This window comes from Asparagus officinalis, chromosome 1 (assembly GCF_001876935.1).
Source record: "Asparagus officinalis chromosome 1, Aspof.V1, whole genome shotgun sequence".
NCBI lineage: Eukaryota > Viridiplantae > Streptophyta > Magnoliopsida > Asparagales > Asparagaceae > Asparagus > Asparagus officinalis.
This window is the reverse complement of record NC_033794.1, coordinates 11,400,921-11,408,553: the sequence shown is the minus strand read 5'-3', so window position 1 is coordinate 11,408,553 and position 7,633 is coordinate 11,400,921. Positions and strand designations below refer to the sequence as shown.

The following is a 7,633-nucleotide window of genomic DNA, read 5'->3' as shown; positions in this document are numbered from 1 at the left end:
ATCCCCTTGTCCTCTCTCTCTCTCTCTCATCATCCTCATCCTCTCCTCCATGGCTCGCGTCCTCGCCCAAACCCCGGCCTTCTTCAAACCCCAAACCCGAACCCTAATCCGATCGTTCCCTCCTTCTCTCCTCTCCCCCTCCCGCGCCAAATCCAACCGCGCCGGCAAGGCCTCCTTCATCGAGATCGACATCGGATCGAGCGGATCCGGATCTGAAACCGAGGTCGAGGTCCATTTGGGCGCGAAAAGGCTTGAGGACGTTCTCCATGGCATCTACGCTCAGAGGTCGGCGCCCGATTGGCTCCCGTTTGTGCCGGGTCCTCGTAATTGGGTGCCGCCCAAATGAGCACAAGAAGACGCGTGGCCTGCTGCTGAATTTTGTGAGATTTGAGTGTGGAGCCGTTGACGCAGGAGGAGGCGATGTCGTTTAAAACTGCTAGGGGGTGGCCCTCGTCTGCTTACTTCGTTGGAGGTATTTGGGGAAATTTGCGAGCTTTTTTTTTGTGTCTTACGCGTAATGCCATCTTTGTCACTGGTTATTGAGATATAGGTTTGCGTCCTGCTAGTATCCATTTTGCGCATGTTTTTCTGAATGGAGGCTCGGATTGGGGAATTGCGATTTTTTTTTTGTGCTTGTTGATTAGGTGATTTGGGATTTATCTCTCAGTCAGTAGAAAACTAGATGCTGCAGGGTTTCCGTTATCCAACCCTTTTTAACTTCAATTAGGAGTTTGGGCCCTAATACCAGGAGTTCGATAAATTTTTCTTCTGATACACATGGTGTCCTGCTGATTAATTTGTCCATGTTTCGTTGGTGTTCGTGATCGTATGCAGCATTAGGGGGAAATCACATTTTTGTGTTTGGTTTTGGAAATGTAGATTCCAGGATTATGCTGCTGGGAAATAATTAGTTCTCTTCCAGTTTAAAATTTCTTGAAATAACATCTAAAAATTGTACGGACCAAGCAAAAATGCTGATGGATTTTGACACCTGTTTATGAGATTTTGACACCTATTTATGAAGACGACGCAAGCCTCTTTAAATAGGCTACAAGGCTGGTCTACTAAGCTTAGCGAACTTGCGCACCAACCAAACTTGCCCTTTAAGTATTTATCAAATCTATACAACAAGCTTTATCAAGCCTGTCCATTAAGCTTTTTTAGACTTGCCCACCAAACCTCCCAGGAGGGATAACCCACCAACAAGCGAAAACTAAGGAGTAAAGACTAATGTCAACAATTTCATTGCGCAGAAGTTTAATGGCAAAGTAAGTTTTACCCTTTGACAAAGAAGAGTGGTGGACCTTATTCAACAAGGCTTTGCAAAAGTTTTGAAGGGGAAGGATTGGAAGCTAGTGAAAATGGATGATGGCCAATGAGAGGAGCTTGAAGCAAGGTGTGTTAGCACTATCTGACACTGTATTGTTGATAGCATTCTGAATGATGTTGTTGATGAAGATTTGGCGTCAGAGATCTGGGTTAAGTTGGATTTGTATCAGTTGATGGTGGTTGAAGGCGGTAATCTCATGGAGCACATCACCATATTTAAGGATTTGTGTGATCAACTACAAAAGATTGATTTCAAGGTGAAAAAGGGAGGCAAGGCTCTTTTGCTTCTTACCTCACTTTTTGATTCTTTTAATGGCTTGGTGATAATGATGTTGTTTGGTAAAGATTCTTCACATGTTGAGGTGCAGCTTGTATTAGTATCTCATGATACCAGAAGAAGTCTGAGGGATTTGAACTTGCGTTAGCTGTCATGCGGGAGAATCGAAAAGGAAGACAAGCTAATAGGGATTCTGCATGGGGCATACATATATCAAAATTTAGTGGAAAGGGTATACAATACTGAAGGTTTAATGGGTATGGTTATGTGAAAGTTGATTGCCCTCAGTTGGAAAGTGATTGCGCCTCTTACGGGCTGGAGCCTCTTCAACAAATTGTGTTTCCTGTGGAACCTTAGAACTGATGACTATAAAAGGATGAAGATCACAATCTCTAAAATCATTGTTGCTTCTTTAGATGAGTGGATATTAAGTTTTGCGGCAGTGGTGCATGTGTATTGCAGATCAGATTATTTTGATTTGTTTCAAGAAGAGATCTATCGAGTAGTTTTGGGAGATGATTCGGTTTGTAAGTCTTGGGTTTTGGAATGGTGAAAATCAAAATGTTTGATGGCATCATTTGTACTTTGCGCGGTGTGGGGTATTGTCCTGAAGATGTGAAAAGAATCTGATATCTTTGAACCAAGAAGTACATGTCTATTCAACATGAGGGGAAAGTCTTCAAATCACATAAAGTGGAAATGTACTGATTAAGAGAAAAAACATAGAAGATTGTATCGACGTATCGTTTGATAGGAAATATTACAGTCTAGATGGGTGTAGGGGGGGAAATGTCCATAAGTTGGGGGAGTTTTTTAGGGTAGCTTGGGTTTCAAGGTTCATGTTGTCATGGTTTAGACAATAGTAGTAGAGGAAATCTTGCCATCATAGAGGTCACATGGAGTTCCTCTTTCAAAGTCAATCGATGAGGATTGTCTTGTTCAGGTTAGGGCTGGTTTGTCGAATAAGGGTTGCTTCTTACATCATTCAGATTATGTGTAGTTGGTGGTTGTTGATGGCTTAATATTTTCTTTGCGGTTTAGCAAAGAGGTGGACTGATTGCTTGTGGAGTAGCAAGCATATGATTGTGGCGTTCTCTACTATTGCAAGACGAATTGTCTGCTTAGTGCTTGCAGTATAGCAGCAGATGTGCTAGTTTTCTCATTAATCATGCTGGAGGGGGAGATTATTGATGAGCTAGACCTCTTGTGGGGCATGGTGAGCAACTCTAGCAAATCATGGTGGACAAGTTTGATAAAAATTAGGGTTTTTTATTTCTAGGCCCATTTGTTTACTTATCTTTACCTATAAACCCAATCATTATTTTTTGTATTCTTAAACCCAATTTTCTTTTTGTTTTTGTCTTTAAACCCAATTTCTAAAATACAGTATATACAGCACTTGTATTTATACACCAACATGATAAAATCCCCAAAATACCCCTTTCAATACCCTACTTAAACCAGCCCCCCTTCTCTCTCCTCATTTTCCTTCTTCCTCAAGTCTTTGTCTTCCTCCTCCGATCCCACCTCTGGAAGGCGCGGCAGGCGGCGAGGATCTTGCGGTGGAGGCGCGGCTTGAGGAGGCAGCGATGGAGGCGGAGGTGGTGGGCAAGGGAGACGCGGGCTGGCCGGTGCGTTGGGCTTGGCGGGTTGTTTTGGCGTGGCTGAGGAAGGTGAACAGAGGAGATGGAGTGGGCGGTGAGTCGGGTTCGGGGAAGAAGGCAAGGGTGAGCGGCGTTGCGGGTGGCGGAGGAGGCCGGAGGTAGCGTTGAGGGAGGTGGTGAACGGAGGTGGTGCTCGGTGTGGTGGGGGAGAGGTGTTAGGGCGCGGAGCATGGATCTGGGGAAGCTTGGCGTCGAGGCTTGGACGGACCTGGGTGGCGGGTGATGGAGGGCAGCGGTTTGGGCGTCAACGAGGTGATTGCGGCGGTGGTCGAGGGCGTCAACGGGACAGGGAGGAGCTTGGGGCGGTTCTGGAGCTTGTCTTGAAGATTGTGAAATTTTGGAGTTTTCCTTGAAGATTTGTGTAATTTTGGAGTTTGATTTGTAACATATTGTTTTAGATTGTAAGTTTTTGAAAGTAGATAATGAAAGTGTTGATAGTGCAATTTCGTTATTGTAGAATTTTGTGCAATTTTGGAGTTTGTAAGACTGGAATTTTGTGCAATTTTGGCAATTTTGTGAGTGCTATTTTGTGAAATTTTATGAGTGTTATACACTTACAGGATAACCCGCTACACTTACAGAATAACCCGCTACACTTACAGGATAACCTGTCGCACTTACGATGTAACCCGCTACACTTACAGGATAACCCGCTACACTTACAGTGTAACCCGCTACACTTTCAAGATAACCCGCTACACTTACACGATAACCCGCTACACTTACACGATAACCCGCTACACTTACACGATAACCCGCTACACTTACACGATAACCCGCTACACTTACACGATAACCCGCTACACTTACACGATAACCCGCTACACTTACACGATAACCCGCTACACTTACACGATAACCCGCTACACTTACACGATAACCCGCTACACTTACACGATAACCCGCTACACTTACACGATAACCCGCTACACTTACACGATAACCCGCTACACTTACACGATAACCCGCTACACTTACACGATAACCCGCTACACTTACACGATAACCCGCTACACTTACACGATAACCCGCTACACTTACACGATAACCCGCTACACTTACACGATAACCCGCTACACTTACACGATAACCCGCTACACTTACACGATAACCCGCTACACTTACACGATAACCCGCTACACTTACACGATAACCCGCTACACTTACACGATAACCCGCTACACTTACACGATAACCCGCTACACTTACACGATAACCCGCTACACTTACACGATAACCCGCTACACTTACACGATAACCCGCTACACTTACACGATAACCCGCTACACTTACACGATAACCCGCTACACTTACACGATAACCCGCTACACTTACACGATAACCCGCTACACTTACAGGATAACCCGCTATACTTACGGGATAAGTGTAACCCGCTACACTTACAGGATAGCCCGCTACACTTACAATGTAACCCGCTACATTTACATGATAGCCCGCTACACTTACAGTGTATCCCGCTACACTTACACGATAACCCGCTATACTTACAGGATAACCCGCTATACTTACACGATAACCCGCTACACTTACAGTGTAACCCGCTACACTTACAGTGTAACCCGCTACACTTACAGTATAACCCGCTACACTTTCAATCACAAACATAGATATGTTACAAAACATCCTCTACACTTAACACGGTACATTTTCAATCACAAACACCATCACAAGCTGAAATATGCTACAAACTCACCACTAAATTCAGTCACAAGTTGAGAGATCAAACAAATTTTAACAATGACCAATTTTAACATCCTCGCCTATATGTTACAAAACATCCTCGCATATTACAAAACATCCTCGCATATATGTTACACTTGCAACACAAATTGAGATATGTTACAAAACATCCTCACATATATGGTACAAAACATCCTCACACGTATTTCAGATACATTCACAGTCACAAACATAGCCAAAAGCTGAGGAATGTTAAAAAACATAGATTCACCATAAAGACTGCCAAAAGGGGTTATTCATCCTCATAGTTTTCAACCCGTTCAACAGCCCACCAATCTTCGAAGGATCAGTAAGCTTCAAAGGGCCAAACTCCATCAAGTGAAGCAAGAAACAATTGGTGACCCTTTTTAACCCTGAAAAAAATTAGAATGTTAAACAACCAGCCATCAATAGAAATTTTTTTGTCAGAGTTTAGAAAACCACAAACTACAATCCAAATATCCAAAATGTAATTTATATTGTTTAGTTGAATGCAACATCCTATACAAGAAATATTTACCATGATCCACTAAGAACCTACTGCAGCTCTCGAGAATCAAATCGAGCTCCTTGATCAGCTCCTCCTGTAATTTATATGGTTGAAAATGTACTTAATTAGTCATCATGCGCTGATCAACAAAACATAATAATTTTAAGTTCTGATCAACAAAACATAATAATTTTAAGTTCTGATCAACAAAACATAATAATTTTAAGTTCTGATCAACAAAACATAATAATTTTAAGTTCTGATCAACAAAACATAATAATTTTAAGTTCTGATCAACAAAACATAATAATTTTAAGTTCAATGTTTTAACATTTAGTAGGATTCTGTTTGGATAAACTTATCTATATTTATTATCAAAACAGAATTGAACACAAAACATGTTTCCCTCAAGTTAGTGATGCCCACCTTGCTCTTTACTGAACAATGAATGGCTTACATTTATTGGTTGTCATAGTTTCTGGTATAATTGTGTGATATTTGAGAGTTCAGCCTCCTCAAGTGGCTATCGAAGATGATAATTAATCACAGAAAGTTAAAGTTTTCAGTTAACTTCACTAACTCATGGATATAAGAAACATATGATCGACCAACCTAAATATTAAGAAACTACAAGATATTGGTTTGAAATTTTGCCCACACTAAAATCAACGACTCCTCACTTGTTGATAATCTATATCTGAGTGAACACTACATTAGCATGAAAAATGTGCTCTCCTCATTTTTATTCACCAAGGCTCGAAGCATATGTATTAGGTGCCGACATCCTGCTGTGCTCATCGATTTTTTTCTCTTTTTATAGCAGTAACACCAGAATATATATAGTTTTGGGGTCAAATATCAAGAATCCTTCCCCCCCCCACCCCAAACGAAAAATTAATTAAGCATGCGGCGGGTCTTTATCTAGACAGCAAAAAATTAGCAAACCACCTTTTCAAAAGGCAACTTATCCCAAATATCCACCTCCGTGATAAGAACCTGTGCCCAAAAGCGCTTTTTATTTCGAAACATAGCAGCTAATAATTTCACAAATGGAGGAAATTGATGCGACATGACAAAATTAGCAAGCACCACCAACTGAACGTCAAAATTGAACAACACCCGTAAAAAGGAAAATAAATAAATAATAATAATAATAACCTGAACAATGCTCCAAGCGACCAAGAGCTCCAGACCATCAAATGGCGCGCGTCAGAGCCATTCACCAAGCCCGGCCCCCCTCAATAGCTCCCTCTCAAATCTGTTCACCGCGCACGACCGATTAATTAAATAATTGTTCAGAGCAATAAAATAATTGGTGGGGAGGAAAGGTTTTCAAAGCAGAATCGATGGCTTGAAGAAGAAGACCCAGGAGGGGGGGAAATTACCAGAAGAGCAAGAGGACATGATCATCAGAATTTTGAAGAGGGACACATTTATGGAGATGACGGAAATGGGAAGGCACGAGCTGGAGAGAGAGGGACAGGGACATCGACGCCGGAGACGGGCGACGGCTAGAACGGGGCGTCGGCGGCTGGAGACGGGCGACGACGAAAAGGGGATCTCGTTTTTTCAATTTAGGGCTGTGAGATGAAATGAGGAAGATGAGAGAGATACTGGGTTTTATTGGGCCAATCAAAGGGGTATTTTGGGTTTTTACATTCATTCTGTATAAATACAAGTAATTGGGTTTAAAGACAAATACCAAAAGTGAATTGGGCTTAAAAATACAAATAATAGAACTTGGGTTTAAAGATAAATGGGAGTAAACAAATGGACCTAAAGATAAAAACCCCTAAAAATTATTATATAAGTGTGCTAAAAGCTTAGTATTTTTGTGGGCAAGTTTGCTATGCTTGGTGTACAAGACATGTAGCCTATCTAAAGATGATTGTGAGCCTTTAGAGATACGAGGAGGAAAAAATGAATATGATTTAGTGCTTGTGAGAGTGTTCTTTGGATACTATAGTGAGTGTACAAGGAGTTGTGTTTGGCTCAAATAATGATAATGATTCAACTATAATTTTATTATGTTCCTTCTTTCAAAGTGAAGGGTAATTTTTAGTCGTGGATGTAAACATTTTTGGTGAATCAAATAAATTTCTTGTGCTCACTATCTCCCCCCCCCCCCCCCCT

General features: G+C 41.7%; 1 long non-coding RNA gene and 1 pseudogene across 1 annotated transcript; one reads left to right on the top strand and one right to left on the bottom strand.

Annotated features, from left to right (window-relative positions):
• Positions 17 to 7,633, top strand: part of LOC109849807 — a 12,624-nt pseudogene continuing 5,007 nt past the window's right edge.
• LOC109849815 lies at positions 4,888 to 7,614 on the bottom strand. The gene is made up of 3 exons (XR_002249241.1): positions 6,659 to 7,614; positions 5,531 to 5,594; positions 4,888 to 5,384 (listed from the first exon to the last, which is right to left on the bottom strand). It is a non-coding gene; the product is annotated as an uncharacterized LOC109849815 (long non-coding RNA).